The sequence below is a fragment of the Canis lupus genome, chromosome 27, assembly GCF_011100685.1.
Source record: "Canis lupus familiaris isolate Mischka breed German Shepherd chromosome 27, alternate assembly UU_Cfam_GSD_1.0, whole genome shotgun sequence".
NCBI classification, from domain to species: domain Eukaryota; kingdom Metazoa; phylum Chordata; class Mammalia; order Carnivora; family Canidae; genus Canis; species Canis lupus.
In genome coordinates this window covers 11650833-11671187 of record NC_049248.1, presented here as the reverse complement: position 1 = coordinate 11671187, position 20355 = coordinate 11650833, and the positions used below count along the sequence as shown (strand labels likewise).

At 42.8% G+C, this 20355-nt stretch overlaps 1 protein-coding gene across 4 annotated transcripts in view; it reads right to left on the bottom strand.

The window, feature by feature from the left end:
• Nucleotides 1-20355, bottom strand: part of ETV6 (ETS variant transcription factor 6) — a 236345-nt gene that overhangs the window by 155059 nt on the left and 60931 nt on the right. The window contains exon 1 of one of the 4 annotated variants that reach the window (XM_038576802.1): nucleotides 13888-14285. The exons of the other annotated variants lie outside the window; for them this stretch is intronic. The gene's annotated coding sequence lies outside the window, so the exon portion shown is untranslated. Of the gene's footprint in view, nucleotides 1-13887; nucleotides 14286-20355 lie in introns of those variants that run through there. 4 annotated transcript variants of the gene reach the window in all.

Below are 20355 nucleotides of genomic sequence, written 5' to 3'. Positions count from 1 at the left end.
TCTTGCTCAAGAATGAATCCGCATCAAATTGCTTAGAGACCGGGAAGCCTCTTTGGTGAGGGGCATGGTCCCCATGATGGTGGTCAGGGCTGCATCTGTGCCATTCTAAAGGGGTGAATGGGTCCCATGTGCCCCCAAAGTAACCCTGCTACTAGTGGTTAGGTCTTTATTTTTGCACACGAGCTATCAACCAATCATAATTTGAAGAAATAACTTGAACTCCCAGCAGCTAACTTCTTAATAAAATCTTAGAACCCTAAACTAGTAGAAATTTTCAGCCTGCTAAAGCTCTTTACCAAGATACCCTTCAATTACCAAAAGCCCTTCAATTACAGGCTGTTCTAGCCTCCTAGCATCCCTAGGAGTCATGTCACCACAACTAGTACAAAGCTTACTTGACAGATGTAGGAACTGACATTGAAGGGTTAACAAGATTCTTGAATGAAATCACATACTGTTCTGGATAAAGCTAGCAGCCCTAAGCTCAAAGATGTCATCTTTCTCCAGAGTTACCTTCTGCCTATAATGCTTTTTAAACTCTTGGTCATTGTGATAAAAATCTGGGTATAAAGTGGCCCATAAGGGGAAGGGCGGCTTACTTAAGAACCTTGCTGAATTACTTATTCATTCCTTGATAGAAACAAAACACAACAAAAAACAAAAACAAACCACCTTCGAAAAAAGCCACAGGAAACTTCAGTTCTTCCTCTAAAACAAAATTTTCAAGTTTCCAAGCAATCTTTGATGTTATTAGTATTTTATCGCCTCTTCCTTTAAGCAAAATACAATTCTAAAACAGCGATAGCATCATGGCAGGAATGTGACTTCAGCATCTGAAATTCACTCAGGTGTTGAAACTACTACAGCGGATAGTAATTCTCTTTACATCTTTAGAAAGCAACTTGCAAACCAAGCTGTGAAAGCACACTGCAGTATCACCACCAAGTCAAGCCTCACCAGTGGTGTCAACAACAGCTCGAACGCGGAGCTGCCAACAACTGAAATCTATAAATAGGAAGATCTGGAAAGTTTAACCAAAAAGTTGAAATAGGGACTCCGAAAACCACTTGGAGCTGGTAGGGTTCAAACAGAAGCTAGCAGAGGCTAATATTTCCTTTAATGCTATGGAATTCCCCTTTAGCTGTATTTCTTTAGGTTCCTTGCCATAAGCAAATTAAATCCATGCTGACGATCACCAAGGTTTCTCCCTGCAGAAAGAGCAGGGTCTGAACAGACACAAATGACAAAGCACTAATGTAGCTATGTGTTTTCATGAGAACCAGTGGTTTCTGCATGGGGTGAAAACGCATTAGAAAATCATCCTGAGGGCAGCCCTGGTGGCTTAGCGGTTTAGCGCCCCCTTTGGCCCAGGGCCTGATCCTGGAGACCCGGGAACGAGTCCCACATCGGGCTCCCTGCGTGGAGCCTGCTGTTCCCTCTGCCTGTGTCTCTGCCTCTCTCTCTCTCTCTGTGTCTCTCATGAATAAATAAAATCTTTTTTTAAAAAAAAAAGAGAGAAAATCATCCTGATTAACACAAGCAAAGCTACCTTTCTCAATTGACTTACTGTTAATAAGACCTGTTTTCCAATCCTCAGTTATCTTGAGCCCATCCATATAAAAAAAAAAAGCATAATGGGGCACCTGGGTGGCTCAGTGGCTGAGCATCTGCCTTTGGCTCAGGATGTGATCCCAGGGTCCTGCATCGGGCTCCCCACAGGGAGCCTGCTTCTTCTTCTGCCTGTCTGTGCCACTCTCTCTGTGTCTCTCATGAATAAATAAATAAAATCCTTATTTAAAAAAAAAAAAAGGCATAGTAACACAATGGGGAAAGCAGGTCTCTAGCTTTGGAAGTCCAGCAACTTTCTCTAAAGCAACACTAATAATGCTTCCAGTGGGTCCCATAGGACATTGTCTAGACCAACACGATTCAGCAGAAATACAATGCGAGCTACATGTGTAATTCAACATTTTCTAGTAGTCACATTTAAAAAAGGGACAAGTAAAATTAAATAACGTATGACATTTAACTCAATGTATCCAAACTAAAACCAATAAAACCAATAAAGTTATTGAGATACATTCTTTTTTTTTTTTTTCATACTAGGTCTTTGGAAGCTAGGGTCTAGTTTATATTACAGTGCAACCAGACACCAAATTTTCACTGGAAATACTTGATCTACATTTAGATTTCACAAAATTCACAGTTGAAAAGGTAAATTCACATATCCAAGCTGTTCCAAACACACTTAAAAGATTTTTTTAAGAAAAAAGTACATTTTTAAATGAAAATTAATTAAAATTAAATAAATTAAGAATTCAGTATCTGTTGCAGTGGCCATTTCCAGTGCTCATCAGCCACAGACAGCTACCAACAACTGTACTGCATATTGCGGATTAGATGCTCGGACAGTGAGTACCCCACAGGAATGAGTGGAGGTCACCAGGTATAATGCAATCCCATATCCTTTCAGAAACATCATGAACTCTGGGTAGACAATGACTACAGATGACCCATGTTCCTCTTCTTGCATTTCTTCAATTGCAATGATCAGTCATAAGAGTTCTCTAAACTGGAATCCATTTACAGAGAAGGACTAAGGGAATAGAGGTACTTCCTGCCCCTGTACTCGGTGACAATGAGCTTCTCAGCACTCAAAAGAATACAGAGGACTTTGGATTCCATCAAGAGAAGTTTTCTACTTTCTTCCTGTTATCAATATCTATCTTCCTCTCCAGCTCACTGGCTCACTCACCCTTTTTGACTACTTAACAAACTTCCCTGGGAGCTGAAACACAAGTTTGTTCAAGACGCCACTTTGCAGCTTCAGCTTTCCTCACCAACACAAATTATCACCACATTGCAACTTTCCCTCATTTGGATGCACTTGAACTTGGCCACAACCTTTCTTAGGTGATGCCTAGAAATATAATCCCCCCTGCAACTCCTAAAGACTTGGGCATTCTCCTTAAGACCAATCATTTCTCCCATTTACAATTCTGAACCATAAAACAGAGGTTTCAACTTCTAAGAAGACTCTTTGCACTCATCAGAGTGCAAAATAGGAGAAAATAGGACTAAAGTGGAAGGAAAGCCCTATGCAGAGTAAATGATATGATTCTAAGTTCCTCGAGAGCAAGGCTGGGTCTGACCCACGTTCATCTGCCTGGCTGCCTTGCTGCAGCAGGGGAAACAGTGGCTGAGAAGAAACATGGGTGCCCTGGCCTGGGACTGATGTTCTACGAAGGACATCCTTACATCCATCCCCCCCATAAACTCCATCTCTTACTAAGACTAATCTTACAGGGGTTTTCAGGTTGTTTGTTTTCTTAGATTTTTAAAATTTATTTATTCATGAGACACACAGAGAGAAAAAGGCAGAGACACAGGTAGAGGGAGAAGCAGGCTCCATGCAGGGAGCCCCATGGGGGACTCAATCCCAGGACCCTGGAATCATGCCCTGAGCCAAAGGCAGACAGACACTCAACTGCTGAGTTACCCAGGAGTCCCAATTGTTGGGAAGTTTAAATGAAATGATATATATGCGTGCTATGTAAGAGTTGACAATAAAATATTTCTCCTTAAGGTTTTTTTTTTCCTCCCCTAGACTTTAAGCTCTTTGAAGAAAATAAAACTTGTTTTTCTTACTCATCTTCATATTCTCAACACCTAGCAGTGTCAGGCATGTATTCATTGAGTCATATCTTTTAGGAAGATCTTCAGATCATTCACTTGCTCATTCATTAGTTACACACATACTGTGTGTCAGGCTCTGTGCTTCGGAGAGTGCGGTCAACAGCACAAACATAGTCTGCTGCCACTTTTTTAAGTCTTTGTGAGAGAGCAATGTCATGTAAATAATTAGAGTAATGAACAACTCTGGTTCTTGAGGCAGGATTTACATTTTGGAAACAGCCAAAATTACTTGGCTTCAAGTCTGATGAGTACTTGCAATTGCTTTTGGTCAAAGAATTGCAATAAATCATTATAACAGGTTCTGAAAGTTCTAAAGGAGGGGTTTCTACAGTATTTCTGGGGAAGGATGGTGTTACTGGAATAAGTATAACCACATTAAAAAGGCCTCTCTCATGAGGCAGCAGAATTGATGTGATGGGATCATAGTATAGGTAAGGTGTTCCAGGAACCTCCTGGATAAGTCCTAAAAACAAGTCAGATAACTGGATGAATGGGCAGTGAACATGTCCCCTGGAGGGGAGAAGTAAAAGGAGATGAAGCAGAGTTGGCAGCTTGTAGCAAGATTCTTATGTGGATAGTGGGACTTAAAACTTAACCAGTAAGTCACTAGGTAGCCCCAGGGGAAAACACAAGACAAAAGATGAGTTTGTTTTGGCACCAAGAAATGCTCTTGGTGAGATTACTGAATGAGGCTCATTCAATTCATGCATGCATGCATGCATCCATCCATCCATCCATTCAACAATGAGTGCCCAGTGCTAACCAACAGGCACTGCTCTAAGTGCAAGGGGAACAGACAGGCAAGTCCCTGCTCACATGCAGTTTCCTGCTAATGTCAGCCTTCCTTCCTGAGTGAGTAGGAGGGTCTGGGACTCCAGTGTGCTATTGGGGGGGTTGAAAAGCAGGTGAGGGTGAGCTGGGCCCCAGTATGGATGTAGACACGGGAAAATGGAAGCCCAAGCTCCCACAAGCCATCAATCCAGAAACAAGGGACTGTGAAGACAAAACCTAGACCCAGACTCAAGAGCAGATCTGCTGAGGAAAGCAGGCGTGTCCAGATTAGGGGGTGGGGGTGGGGGCTTGTTCTGAGACAGGAGGAGAAGCAGGACAGGAAGCCCTGAATGGGCAGTTGAGCCCATAGGGGAGGGAACTGCTTAAAGCTGTTGATGATAGAGCTAAAATGATAGATAGAGCTAAAAACCTGAAATCAGCTATAACAAGTTGTCTTAGCATCTTTCTTGAACCAGAAAGTGATTGACAGGTGATGTGAAATAACTGGGTTTTTATTTGGGTGTTAAGATACGCCAGGTCGTGTGGAGCTTTCTCCCTTACCCCTTCTTGTCCTGAAGTTTAGGTGTGACACCTAAACACTCAAGGCCAGCCTCTGACAATGAGACGGATTTCTTTTTCTAGTCTCAATCAAGGAAAACGCTGCCTATTCTTCTCTTCCCAGTGATCCATCATACACATAAAACGTTATAGGACAGGGCACCTGGTTAGCTCAGTGGTTGAGCATCTGCCTTCAGCTCAGGACATGAAGGTCCTGGGATCAAGTCTTGTGTTGGGTTCCCCACAAGGAGCCTGCTTCTCCCTTTGCCTATATCTCTGCCTCTCTGTGTCACTCTTGAATAAACAGATAAAATCTTTAAAAAAAATAAAATAAATTTTCCAGCAATCAAGTAAGTGTGACACTTTAATCTCCATTTTATTTTTTTGTAACTAATTATATGTATTGCTGTATGAGATGTCCTAGCCAGCACTGTAAGACAAGAATACGAATAAAAAATTTATAAGAACAAGAGAAAAGAAGTGTCATTTATTGATGGAGAATATGATTTTCTATATAGAAAATCCAAGTTAACTCAGAATTAATTGGAGAGTTTAACAATGTTGCTACAGATGAACCTCAAACACAAATTGAAAGTGCAATTAAAAAAAAAAATCAGTAGCTACAGTAGCAATTATAGACGTGACAATAATCTTTAAAACATTATTTGAGACCTTTATGGGAAAAATGTAAAACTCATAGACAGGGAGATTGATTACAATAGGGAGTTGTTGTGCAATCCATAGATTCAGTCCAACTTCAAACAAAACCCAACAGACTTCTTCCTTGAAACCGACAAGTTGGTGCTAAAATGATATAGAGAGTAAGAGCTCTAAATACTCCAAACAGGAAGAATGAGATGAGGGATAATTTCTGCTTCCAGCTGACGCAGACAAAGCAGTGTACGTGTAAATAGTGTTGGCATCGTGTGTTCCTCACAAGGCAGCACACGGATACACAGCACTGACAGCACCTGCCTTGCCACTCACATGCAGAACCACAGGACCAGATCAAATTGATGCAACTTGACTTATGCTCCTAGTATGTTCCTTCTATCTTATAGAACTGCCTTCGGGGTTTAAACCCATTTGAAAGACTAAAATATTGGGATTCAACAATGTTACATGACTTGCCTAAGATTAATAAGTGAAAAGGCAGTCTTTGAACCCAGAGCCTATGAACTGAGGATCTTTCTTCCATGACAAGTGAGGTGTGTACAGTTCACATAAACATGTTGTCTCTTAAGTGACTACTTTGTAACTCTAAAGGAAACAATGTGTAATGTGGATATCTGAGTGCTGGCACAAGCATTCCTTTTTTAGCCTTACCCCTACTGCTCTAGAAATCATGTTAGGTGGCACACCAATTCTGATTTCACTAAGAAATAAGTCCTCCAAAGACCAGCTTCCTTAGCCTTACTTCCACAGGCATCAAGAAGCCACACACTTATTCAACTGGAGATCCTAGACCCCCATCCTGTGCTGATGTTGGGGCTAAGGTACTTTTAAGCAGAAGTTGCCACGTGAATGTTGGTCAACCCAAAAACACCTACAGAGGAATGAACTGGCTTAAGCAGCAAATAAACACTGGTATACATGGCACTGGAAGGAAAAAGAGGGCTTGGACATGAGAATGGGAATCTCAGAAAGGGGCCATATGCCATGAAGTACCTAGATATTTTGCCCATTCTTATTAAGTAGAAGATGAAGAATGGAGCCTTTAAGTTTTCTTTTAATGAACTTTTAAAACTTATTTACTTATTTATTTAGTTGAGAGCATGAGCACATGCACATGCGCACAAGCGCAAGCAGGGGAGGGGCAGAGGGAGAGAGAGAGAGAATCTCAAGCAGATTCTGCACTGAGCACAGAGCCCAACAACATGAGGCTCAATCTCACATCCCCAAGATCATGATCTGAGCTGAAATCAAGTCAGATACTCAACTGACTGAGCCACCATGGCGCCCCGCAATGACATTTTAAAGAGAAAAGAGTTCATATTGTTATTACAGAAGACATTAGAATGTCGGTATCATGTTTCCTCTTCCTTAGATTTCTTCATTTAGTTCTAAAAATATTTTTTTTGCCAGTATAAAGTGGTAGTTAAGAGCTATGGTGTGGGAGCACCCCGGTATATTTTCAGCCTTGGCTCTGGCACTTACTGCATGACCTTGTACAACTTTGTACAAGTTACTTACACTCTAGAAGTCTCAGTTGCTTCGCCTACAAAATAGGGTTATAACAACACTCGTTTTACCTTAAAAGGCTGTGAGGACTGAAGGACATAATACACTAGAACTTACCATAGGACCTAGAACATAAAAAGCTCAATAAGTATCAATGACAGGATGCATAGGTGGCTCAGTGTTGAGCATCTGCCTTTGGCTCAGGTAGTGATCCCAGGATTCTGGGATCAAGTCCCGCATCAGGCTCCCTGCAGGGAGCCTGCTTCTACATCTATGTCTCTGCTTCTCTCTATGTGTTTCTCATGAATAAAAATAGATAGATAGATAGATAGATAGATAGATAGATAGATAGATAGATATCAATGACAAGTGTACATGGGCCAAAATTGTGGTAAATCATAAAGACGTATAGGCAAACACACATACAGATATGGTCATTTCTGAGATGGCTTAGTGGCTCTATCTGTGGTAGGTTCACAATATCACATAATTACACTTAATTATTACATCATTACATAAAGGACTGTTTGATGCTACTGTAAAACTATTATCTATTATAGGATTTAAGTCACTTTTAAATCATCTTTTTTTAAGCAAGGGAAAAAAAAAACAGGAGGAAAAAACCAACAGGAAAATGGAATCAAAAGAGCTAATTGCTATAAAGATGCTGCAACAGAAGTGTCCACTGCTAGGTCTACATGTCCTGGCATGATCAGATCATCCATCTACTGGATGTGATAGGTGCTCCTGGAGAGAGAGTTCAGGTAATTTCTTTAACACTATTTTCAATGCTCTACTCAAAGAGAAAACATGCTTTGATTCTTTTTTTTTTTTTTAAGATGTTATTTATTTATTTGAGAGAGAGCACATGAACAAAGGGAGCGGCAGAGGGAGAGGAAGAAGCAGACTCCCTGCTGAGCCAAGAGCCCAAGGAGGGGCTCAATCCCAGGACCCAAGGGATCATGGCCTGAGCTGAAGGCAGAAGCTTTACTGACTGAGCCACCCAGGCGCCCCAGTGCATTTGATTCTTTTGATTAACATGTTAGTGACTACAGCTGAAACATCCAGGGGCCTGCTCAATGGAGGTTTCCCACTGTGCCACAACGATCAGTTGTCAGCTTTACCTCCATTTATAGATCATCTTTTCAGTATCATTGAGCATGGGGGTGCTCAATTGTGCAAGGTGCCCAATTATGCACACATTTCATTTCTTACACTAAAGTGACTGGTTCTTTGCTAATGACATCTTTTCCCCACTTGGTTCCATAACCATTCAGGGGCACCGTGGCCTAGTACGAGTTGTTAGGAAGAAAGCTTGGTATAATTATTCAATTAGCACCCACTCACTGTGTACTTACTGGCCTTTACCTGTAACACCTTTCCTGTAATCTCTAAAAGTAACAGCAAAGAACAAAAACAAGGTGACATGTCAAGGAGCATGGTACAGGGGGAAGGGTTAGGAGAAAATAAAGGGCTAAAGTATATTCAACGCCTTCTATGTGCCAACAGTAAGATATGATACCCTTTGGTTTTATAAATGAAGAAATCCAGCCGCATCAAGCTTACAGACTGTGCTTGCCAATGCCGCACAACAAATGGTGCTAGAATTCGAACCAAGGTATGTTGGATTCTAAAGCTGTGATCCCTTTACATTTCCTCCCCAAAATGAGGAGTAAGGATCTTTGGCAAAAGGAAAGTGGCATTATGGGCTCATGTAAGACAGTAAAAAATATACTGGAAAGTTTTTGAAAGTTCTAGTGTTTCACAAGATGATCATATATCTGGAGCTGGACAGTTTGAGTAGAAGAGAGCATATTCTGACAGCCAGGGTAATGTACTTCAGCCCACTGCCAGGGTGCCCTAAGAGCAAGGGTTGTTCTAGGTCCTCTAAAGGCAGAGAAAGGAAAGGCCGTCTGTGTGTCGGGTCCACCTGGAGAAGCACGGCAGCCGCCCACTCCCTCCTCGGCACTGACAAAGCAGCACATTCAAACAACACAGCACAAGATGGTAGAAAAAGACGAGGTGGGAAATGACAGGTGGAAACGCCCTAAGTATGTCGAAAGATTCAGACTTAAAAGGAAAATGTTCTTCTTGTGAGTAGAGCTTATTAAAGGGGATGGAGTCCATTTTCTTGGTGACTACTCCTGCTTCCTACTTCCTGCCTCTTTCCTCATCATAACTTTGAGCAGAAAGGGGCCCTAGAAATCAAGACCAGCATCCTCATTTTTCAGATGAAAAAACCTGAGACCAACAGAAGTATGTGAAATCACACTTCTTGTTTCAGAAATTAGGCAGTTATCAGTTCTTGTTTTCGCTTTTCACCATACACCATAGTAAGGAGCCAAAGGGTAGACAGAAAACAGAAAAAACAAAACCAAAGAAAACCCCAAGTAACCAGAAATTTTACTTTGTACACACAAAGCTGTATCTACCCATCTCAAATTTGCCCTAAGTCCATGACTAGTGCTTTGAATCCTCTTCCAAGTGGCATCCAAGGTTCGCGTTGTGTCCTTCACACACGGAAGGGAAGAACCGTGGGGTGCAAGGATTTCTCTTCATTCGGGGCTACCTGCACTGATCACCTTCTTGGATGACCAACCATCCTGGTTCCCCTCCCCCCCAGGGGGCTCAGGGGTTTACTGGGGTGTGGGATTTTGGTGCTAAAATCAGAAAAGTCCCAGGGAAACCAGGACACATGGGTCCTCCTACCGCTGCAGTAGGGCCACATTCTCATCTGAGCTCATGAACCCAGACAGATAAAATGCATTTAGCTGGAAGCTGGTATGACACGAGCAAAATGGTTGCTAACATTTCAAATTTTTAAGAAAAGAAGCAGGATGAAGATTAATTACTATAAAGGGCTTTGAGCCCTTGGGGAGGAAGGTATTCTCAAAGTAGGAAGTGTTAAGTCCATAAAAGAAACAATATGAGAATGCAGTGGGGCTTTTTCATACCTAACAAGTATGACTAAACCTCTGAACACTTCCTGTTCCGTCCCATGTTTTTCTGAAATTCGCTTTTCCTTATCGGCCAAGAAGGTAGAAAAAAAAGAACTGTTCTCTCTTCTCTTCTTAAGAATAATGGTGGGGAATTTCAAAAAAAACCCTCCAAAGGCTTCTAAAGTTCAGCAAATACTCGCTTTCATATACAAATATTATGTAGAAACAAACAGCACTCTTTTTCCCTGTAAGCTTCCTAAATTCTTGCAACATGTAATCTGAGGTAAGCAGAAAACCATCTGATTAGAAAAGATCCATTCTTGCATGTAAGTAGCACCCATTCAGTCACCCATCTAGTGATATTTTCAATAAAAAATGTATTATTGTAGGTTGCCTGGGTGGCTCAGTAGATTAAGCATCTGCCTTCGGCTCAGGTCATGATCCCAAAGTCCTGGGATGGAGACCCACGTCAGGCTCCCTGATTAGCAAGGAGCCTGCTTCACCCTCTCCCGCTGCTCTTCCCCACCACTCATGCTCTGTTTCTCTCAAATAAATAAATAAAATCTTTAAAAAAAAAAAAAGTATTGTTAAACACCGTGCCAGGTGCTGAGAAGACAATGCTAACTGGGGAGAATATATTTTTATTTTATATAGCACAGTATCCTAAAAAGAAAAAAAATGCCTTTTTGGACTGATCCCTGACTATCCTTGTCACAGTGGAGGAAGAGAGCCACCCTAACATAAAACTTCACACCCAAATATTTCTCCTAGGCAGCAATTCCATCCCTAAGAGCAGTGCCACAGAAGGCTTGTCTCACTGCTGCTTTTTTTGGGTCACCAAACACACTGGAGGCACTCAGCCTAGAGAGGGCAAAAAGGATGTGAGCCAAGGAGGGAGCTACCCCAGGGAGCGTGTTGATGGGTGTCCCTACTCCCAAAAACAGCTTACACCTGCCTGTACACATATTTGGGAAAGGCAAATTCTCCCACCTTCCCTGATGTTCTAGAAGCATGACATGTACAAGATAAAGTACTTTCCCAGGGAAGGTGAAAGAGCAGCCCTTGGAGGGGCCCAGGACGCATGGGAGAGGCTTTCTCTCCTATTTCCACTTTAATGGGCTGACTGTTGTACCATCCCAGGCAAAAGAGAGAAATCAAATCAAGTGCACAAGTTCACCCTCATTCTTCAGTGGAGACAGGAGCCACCACCAATTGTCTGCACCTGTAGGATGAGTTGAAAGGACTGAGAAAAGAGGGTCATGGCAAAGCAGGGTGGGAACAACTGTTGGCCCAACTACATGGCCAGTGCAGGCAACAATGCCACCTCACCGAAGGATCCACAGTCACTGCTCTCAGCTTAGCCCCCCGGGCTGCGATGGACCTTCAGTCTTGGACTGAGAAGTTCAGGTCCTGCCTGTATACGGACCTCCTGGGAGGTACTGACTTGTGCCTTTGTACACACTACAATTGGCTTCTTTGAGCTTGACAATCACAGACCAGGAGTCTTACTGGACTTCCTCTGTTTATACAAGACTTGTCGAGCCGGTTATGCTGCTTTTCTGCCACCTTTCTTTCCAGATGCCTCTAAAATGCCAAGCTACCAGGAAGCAAGTGAGGAACAGGGTTTTCTCACCATGATCCCACAGACCTACAAAGACATGCGTAGGCCGTAGTCTTCGCTGAAGGCCTGCTGCTCTTCTCTTAAGTGGTAGGCCGTATTTTTAAGGACTGCAAGGAACAGTTGTCAAAAGTGAGGTCAAAGTCAAATGCACTGTGTTTCCATCATTACTGCTGGCCTCTGTCCAGATAAAGTAAAATGTACCCCTTGAAGCTAGCAGCAAGTCCTGTGGTTGCATCAATAATAATTTTCACTTGCACAGAAAAATCCCCCAGTAGCACATAAATGTTCATGAACTCCCCTCTCTTATTTTGCAGAGCTAGAAAAAGTGGTAGAGAGAAATTAAATGCCTCCGTGAATCAGCAAAAAAAATCTAGGGAGAGAACCCAGGACAGCTAGTCTTCCTGCTTTAACCCACACATCTGGTACACACGACTGGGAAAATGGTTATTATTTTTCACTACAAAGGAGATGACCTTCAACTTGAAGCATGTAAAGTTAAAAAAAAAAAAAAAGGACCTTAAAAGACACCAGTTATTTTGTGGAAGAAGAATCAATAAAATAGCAGCCTAGGGCACAGTTCTTTCCAGAAGTCAAGATGGTATCTAACCAAGGTCAAGATTGTATCAACCAAGAGTTCAAAGACCACTCTCTTCCCCATCGTACAAGTCATTCATATTGAGAGGGCCTCAAGATCAAGGAGGAAATCATCAAATTGCCAGCAGTCATACCAAATGGGATTGGAAACTGGCTCTTCCTGTTACATCTCCTTTTCCATTCAGAGTACAAAAGGTGAACCCAGGGAGCAATGCTCTGAGACCCCAGGAGAGCCCATTTATTAGGCATGAACCCACACCTACTGTTCTACAACCTGACCCCCACCTCTTCCCAGATAGCTGCCTAATGCTCTAAGGACCTTCAGAAAAGTTCTTCAGTTAAAGGTACAAAGCCTTTCAACAGGTCTCTGATCCTAATGTTTCCACCCACAGGAGTACACTCATGAATACACCCAGAAGATCAGATAAAATCCTGAAAACATGGGCAAAGTCTAACCAACAGCTGCCCCTTTTAAGTCATGAATGGGCACACCTGGCCATTTGGCAACTGTTCTTTCCTTCAGCAGATCTTACCTGCCTAAACAGGAAATGGTGATAAGACTAAAACTAGTTCGTGTTCCCTGCTATGGTTTCTCAAACTTGAGCAGAACTCAGTTTAGAAACAGAACCTTAAAAGAAAAAAAAAAAAGAAAAATATAAAAATCAAGTAAAATACAAAATAAAAAGAAACAGAAGCTGAGGGTGTCGTAGATCAGTTCAATGGAATGTCACGGAGCCATCAAAAATAACAGAGATAATGTCTGTCCAAGTGTTTTTTAAACTATAAAGCCTGGCATACAATATTACATATTATTACTATGATAATAAATAATGCTAAAAGGAGACTATGAAGTTGCAACAAAACATCAATAGCAACTATCAAATACCTATGGAAACGACTAAGAACTTAAAGAAGTCAGGTACAGGTCGTTGGTTACTGTGTAAAGAGGCTCAATTTTATAAACCTTTTAAAGGATTCAAACATTTAATAAACAATAAGTTTAAACGCTCTCCTGTAATTATAAATGTCTATGACCCAATTCTTTTTTTTTTTTTTTTTTTTTAAAGATTTTATTTATTTATTCATGATAGTCACAGAGAGAGAGAGAGGCTCAGAGACACAGGCAGAGGGAGAAGCAGGCTCCGTGCACCGGGAGCCCGACGTGGGATTCGATCCCGGGTCTCCAGGATCGCGCCCTGGGCCAAAGGCAGGCGCCAAACCGCTGCGCCACCCAGGGATCCCTATGACCCAATTCAACAGTAAAACTCATGTCATAAATCTTAACTCTGAAGGGGACCTCCAAGTAACCTCAAGGCCAGCCCCATCACTTCTATCACCGCAGAGTAAAGAGAATCTAATTTTCAAGGTGTAGACTCTTCTCTTCTGTGGCATACTAGTGCTTACTGGTGTATAATCCACTCCTAACTTACTCCAACCTGAACGAACATCTAGGTGGAAAGAAGAATGGACAGGCAAGAGAGGCCTTTATATAAGCCCCATTCACCGAAGTACAGATCACCAACTTACAACTGGAAATAGAGCTTTCCTGTGCCAGGTTCAACTCCTGTGGAGCTACTGAGGGGCACTCAGTGGTGGCACCCTGTGTGCACCCAGTGGACCACCAAGCCCTCAGGCCTCTTCCCCATGCATGTGATGCAGTCTAGATAGGACACGGGCCATAACGCTTTCTTCACTCTTCACAACGATGTAAAAATCAGGTTCAGTCCCCACACTTCTAATCAAGCCTCTTAACTGGAAAACCAGCTCCAAGTATGCTTGAGGCTGCATTTTCTTAGCTTTCTCTTATATTTTATTCTTGGAGTCTTTCTTTAGCATGATTATTCCTTTCAAGTGACTTCATGCATGACATGGATGAGGGAGATGAGGAACAAAGCAACGGGAAATGACCAAAGGGAACACGGTCGTCACAATAAAACAGGAAGCTCCCAGGTACACTGCCCCTACAAAGGAAAGGGCCCCTAAAAGGTGGTTTTCTCTGTGGGGCCTGTGTCACAAAAGCTACTTCTGTGAGGTGTGCAGCTGGCTGGTACATGAATACCAACAGCCTCTGTAGCCCATGGGATATGGGCATGTCTGTGTCATATAGGGTTTCTTCTGTGCCTCTCTCTCTTTTGGGAGAGTCAGGTAAACTCTGCATTCAACAGCCTGTCATGCAGGGTGCGGTGGGGAGGGGGGAGCAGACCACCCCCTCAGAACTACAAGGCAGGGCCTCTCTGCATATTGGTATTCTCCTCCCTCTCCCCCCACCCATAGTTCACTTACCCTCCATAATACAGACAATATCTCTTCCCTGACCACAAGTTCAAATCTTGGCATTGACATTTACTAGCTATGTGATATTGCACAAATGACCTGGTCCCTGAAATCCCAGTTTCCTCACCTGTAAACTGGAGATAAAGACGCCTATCTTCAAAGGCTGTGAAGATTGAATGAAGTCATGTTTTTGGGTGTGTGTCTAAGGCTCCTACCGCTGTATTATACAGTATTTGGCACACAGGAGGTATTGTTCTTCCTCTCTCTGATGTAAAGACTCACATACTTAATCTTGAACTGAATAATTGTGTTTATATATTATCTCCCCACCTAGGCTGTGAAGAATTTCTTCATTTTAATTTTCCCATCGAGTGTATTAGCTGAGCACATATGAGTGCCCAGTGTGCCAACTGTAGTCTAGGATATTGAGCAAGCAGATCATTTCCCCCATATCCAATAATATCTGGTAATGTTTCCTGAGGAAACTACTGCGAGTTCTGGATATAGCCAATCTCCCTTGGACTCCTCAGGCTACCTCATGCTCCCTCTTCCAGACATATCCCTCTGCCCTTTAGAACGCCCTTAAGAACTTTCATAACCCAAGTTATCTATTAATTTGATCACTTCTTGAATACATTTCTCTTGAGAACAGTTCTTGAGTAGATAAATATTTCCTGAGTACATACTATGTGCCAATGACAGGCACTGTGAATCCAACTTGGACACAGAAATGGTAAGACATGATTCTTGCCCATGAGGCAACTGGAAGGAGTCAGATGGGAACATAATAAACACTCAAAATAATACAGTATACATGAGGCTAAGAGAAGAGGAAGTCATAATTCAGCCTAAGAACATCACTCTTTAATTTTAAAAATACGTATTGCCTTCAATGCATTGAACTTTGTGGAAATAGTAGGCAAAAGGGAAACCCCATCCTGGACTATTACAAAATAGGTCAACACTTATTAAGGCAAATGTCATTCCAAAGAAAATCTCAGGACTGCCAAGTCCTTGTCAGTACCTTTCCTCATGTTAAGCCATGTATGATGCAAAACAAAAGAATTTTCCTGCAACTAAAATTTGGAATTCTGACCAATCCATTCACACACATATTCACAGCATAGCATGTAAGTAGTTAGCACCAGACTAGGTGCTGAATGGAGAAAAGAAAAAAAAAAAAAGAAGTGTAAGCCTTAAAAATTTCCTGTCAATTCCTGGCAGGGAACAGATCCTAGAGGAAAGATGTGCCCTGATGTAAGGTAAACTTGACAGGGAAAATGGGCAGGAGTAGGGGTGGTAGCCATATGATGATAGAAGACATACTGGGTCATAACACTCCACTCTTCCCAAATGGGAAGGTGGAGGACCAGGGGCAGGAGTATAAAAATTACCTGTGTGACACCAGAGTACCTCTACCAGAAACCTTGGTGTCATATAGTAAGAAAGGTCTACCCTATACAGGTTCAATACTAAGGTAGATGGCCCAGTCAAAAGCTATTTGGGAAGCCTGCAAAGGTCTCCTGCATGGACCACAGAGCCAGACAAATCCCACACCTAGATACCTATCTACTACAAATACCTCAATAAACTTTTTCTTAAAAAGTTTCCAAGTTAATACTTTATTCCCACTTCTTGAGGACTTACCATTCTTTCTTTTTTTTCTTTAAAGATTGTATCTATCCATGAGATACAGAGAGACAGAGGCAGAGACATAGGCAGAGGGAGAAGCAGGCTCCCTGCAGGTAGCCTGATACGGGATTTGATCCCACGACCCCGGGATCATGACCTGAGCCAAAGACAGATGCTCAACCACTTAGCCACCCAGGTGCCGGGCTTATCATTATTTCTCCATTCGCCCTCCCCTAAATCTTTATTCTTGTCACTAACTCAGCTCTCCGCTGATACACAGAGTGAAACAAAGGGTTCCCGAAGGCCCGATCTTACCCATCTTTGCATCCACCTGGTAGAGTAACTGGCACGTAGCAGGCTCTCAGTCAGTGTTTATATAATACCCAGTCATGGGGCAGGCAAAGAGTACAATGAAAACACGGACCCTTGGAATGTCACAGGGTTTACAGGCTCTCCCCTTAGTAAAAATTCTCCTGGTGCCGACTGGCACAGATCCACTCCACCTGACTAGCTCCAAACACTAACGATCAAGGAACATGCTTTGCATGGAAAGAAACTTCTTCCATACCCTCAGAACATATTGCCTCTCTAGGCGCTGCCTGCTAGGACAGCTGTACACAGAAATCTTAAACTTTGCCCCAAGACCTGGCCACATCAACTGTGCAAAACCAGCCCCTAGCAGGACCTGCCAGAGGGACACCTGAGCTGCAAGAGTAACCAGAGACGCAGGCAGCTGACCTGCTTGCAATGTGGAGGCAGTACTGGTTAGCTGCGAGCTTAAACCAACTAGAACTGGGCAATACCTGACAAATACCCTATGAGACCGAGAATCAGGTGAGCAGACACTGGCATCTCTTATGCTGCAGGCTGGGTTGGGAGGAGATGTTGTAGTTCCCTGGCTCAGGGAGCACGGGGTGGCTTCAGATGGCCTGGTCTCACTCCAAGGAGCCCAACCAGGGTCAGGTGCTTCCTGGGGGCTCTGAGCCAGGCTTTCTGGGGGCTCCTGTTTTTTGTTTTTGGGGGTTTTAAGATTTGTTTATTTGAGAAAGAGAGAGGCAGAGGGTAAGGGAGAGAATCCCAAGCAGAAGACACCACTGAGTGCAGAGCCCAACGCATAGATCAATCCCACGACTGTGAGATCATGACCTGAGCCCAAACCAAGAGTCAGGTGGTTGATCAACCTTGCTCAACTCACTGAGCCACTAAGGTGCTCCCAGGGCTCCTGATTTTAAAATGTTGACAAGTAGTCCAGGTAGCAGCCAGAGAAACAAAAGCTTTGTAGACAGATGGTGATTCCACCTTGCCTTGGTGAGTCTGTGCTGCAGCTGGAGGAAGAGCGAGCACAGGCTACCCTCACGAATGTGTTAGTCAAGGAGAAACCAGGACAGGATGAAGAACTGGAAGGGAACCCCAAGGTATAAATCCAGTTTGACTCCTAAGGATGACTGGCTTCATGCAATAAACGTCCACCCAACTCTACGGTTCGTACCACACCAGGATACAAAAGTGAAGATGTCATACTCCTGCAGGTCATGCTTTATGACAACAAATGCCTTTTTTATTTAGAATCTTACCAATTTCATTACCATATTGTTTATGAAGAGCAAGACAGAATGAGAGGGATGTAGGGAGGAAAGGACAGAAAAAAAAGGAAGTGAGAAGTAAAGCAGGAAGCAACAAAGAGGGAGAGCGTTGTGTGTATTAAATGTGACAATCCTTGTACAGGGCTCATTCTATTCATTATTATGGGGCCTGTCACTGCATCACACGAGTCCGTATTGAACACTGATGATACAGCAGACAATATTCTAAGGGCTTCTCACATATTAACTAATTTAATGCTCATAACCCTATAAAATATTAGTATTTCCCTTTAACAAGTGAGAACACTGGGTACCAAGAGATTAGGTCAGCCTTAAGTACCCACTCCACAGCTATCAGGTGAGAGATCTGGGATTCAGACCCAGATCAGGTAGTTTGATTTCAGGGCTCATCTTGTTATCCCTTACATGTGTGGCTCCCAAGGTACGGTCCTTAGAACCTGGGAACTTTCAGATGTGCAAATTCTTGGTCCCTACCCAGTCCTACTAAATCAAAAACTCCAGGGAAATGACCCAGCAAACTGTTTTTAAAAGCCCTCTAGTATTTCTGATGAACAGTCTGAGTGCCGCAAAATTAATTACAGTACAGTGCTTCTCCATATAGTGGCTCAATTAAGACAGATAATAAAATACCTCTCCCTCTTGCGGGGGGCGGAGAAGCCTTGCCTGGCAATGGGCAAAGGTCAAAATACCTGGATCATCCATTCTCTCTCTGTTTAGGGAGTGGCCTAGGGCTGAGGCTTGGCAGAGCAATCTCAATTTCCTTTATTTTCAGAGAAGTCGATTTGGCTTCTCTGACTCTAACTATACTTGGATGGGAGAGGGCGAGGAGCTGGTAAGAATCCTTGAATATTCTTACCCTGGTTTAACTTCTTCATAGCATCCCTACATCAGTCAGTGGATTTAAGAGGCCTCAGTGTCCCCAAATACCTATCACTAGATGACAAAGAAAGTTGAAAAGGAAAGCTTTGCTCTAAGTGTTAATTTGGCTTCCGACAATACATGGCAGGTAGATTTGTCTGTTCTTTCTGCTAAGTTAGTTCAATTATTCAAACTGGTTATCCAGTTGGTGGCTCCTCTGAGCCTGCTGCTTCTCCTCCCTGGAGCAGCTCACCCCTTGGCCATTTCACTGTTCATTAGCACCTCTACCGAGGGTAAGCAGGGAGGAATAAAAGGTGAGGAAACTCAAACCAGTCAATTTTTCTCCTTGTTAGCAGCTCTGGTAAAGACGTGGTGGGAGAAAAATTTGTTATTGGTTAAAACGAGACACTGGGATTATCCATGGGCTCCAATTGTCAATGTTCTCCCTGCTTTTAATTATCAGATAGAGTCAAGGCCAGCCTAACTTGACAGCATTAGCCCAGTCTACAAGTGAACAGAAGCATTACGTTCAAATTCTGGAATTTCTACAGAGGTAGCCTATGGTATCTTCTTACCTTAAATTAAACCCCTTAAAAATGCTACGGTCATGGACAATTTTGATCACAGGTGAAAAGTCTTAGATCCATCATACCTCACTGGACCCCATCTTAATTTTAATAATGGACTTTCCCTATCACTGCAACTTCCCATGACATCTTTACTGTCATAAGAAAAACAAGAACTCTAACAAGAAACAGGTACCTACTATAGTCTAGGATGCCAGACCATCTGCTGGATGTCTTCTAAACATTACCTTGCTTACTTCTAAAACAACTTGGCAAGAAATTTTTATTCTGATTTCATAGAAAAAGGGGTTTAGAGAATTTAAGTCTCAAGAGTTCTTAAGTACTAGAGCTAAGATATGAACCTAGAGCTATCTTCTCCCACCCTCACCTCAAAACCTATGCTCACTACACCCCACAACTCAGTAGGATTTCTTCCACCTTCTAAATCTCTCTGGGACAATGCTTTCAAGGCTCATTTGGCTGTGCAAATTGCTTTTTTTTTTTTTTTTAAGATTCTTTATCTATTTGAGAGAGCATGAGTGGGAGGGAGGGGCAGAGGGGAAGGAGGGTGAGAAGCAGACTCCCCGCTGAGCAGAGAGCCCAGACGTGGGGCTCGATCCCAGGACCCTTAAAATCATGACCTGAGCCGAAGGCAGAAGCTTAACCAACTGAGCCATCCAGGTGCCCCTGCTCTTTCTGACTTTTAAAGAGTAAGGCCATCCTGAACATGATTAGAACCACCTCACATCCTGGAGACCCTGGATCGAGTCCCATGTCAGGCTCTCTGTGTGATGCCTGCTTCTCCCTCTGCCTGTGTCTCTGCCTCTCTCTCTCTCTCTCTCTCTCTCACGAGTATATAAATAAAATCTAAAAAAAAATTAAAAAAAAGAACCACCTCACAGTTTCTTTACATATGTCCTCTTTCCTCTTCTATCAGCACTAATACAAATAACCAGCAGCTTCCACCCCTTTGCCAAATCTGTACAAATGGCCACTAGTTGTTCATAGCTTCTGATTAGTGGGAGACCAGACGTTTCCTGTATGGCAGAAGCCTGAGGCCT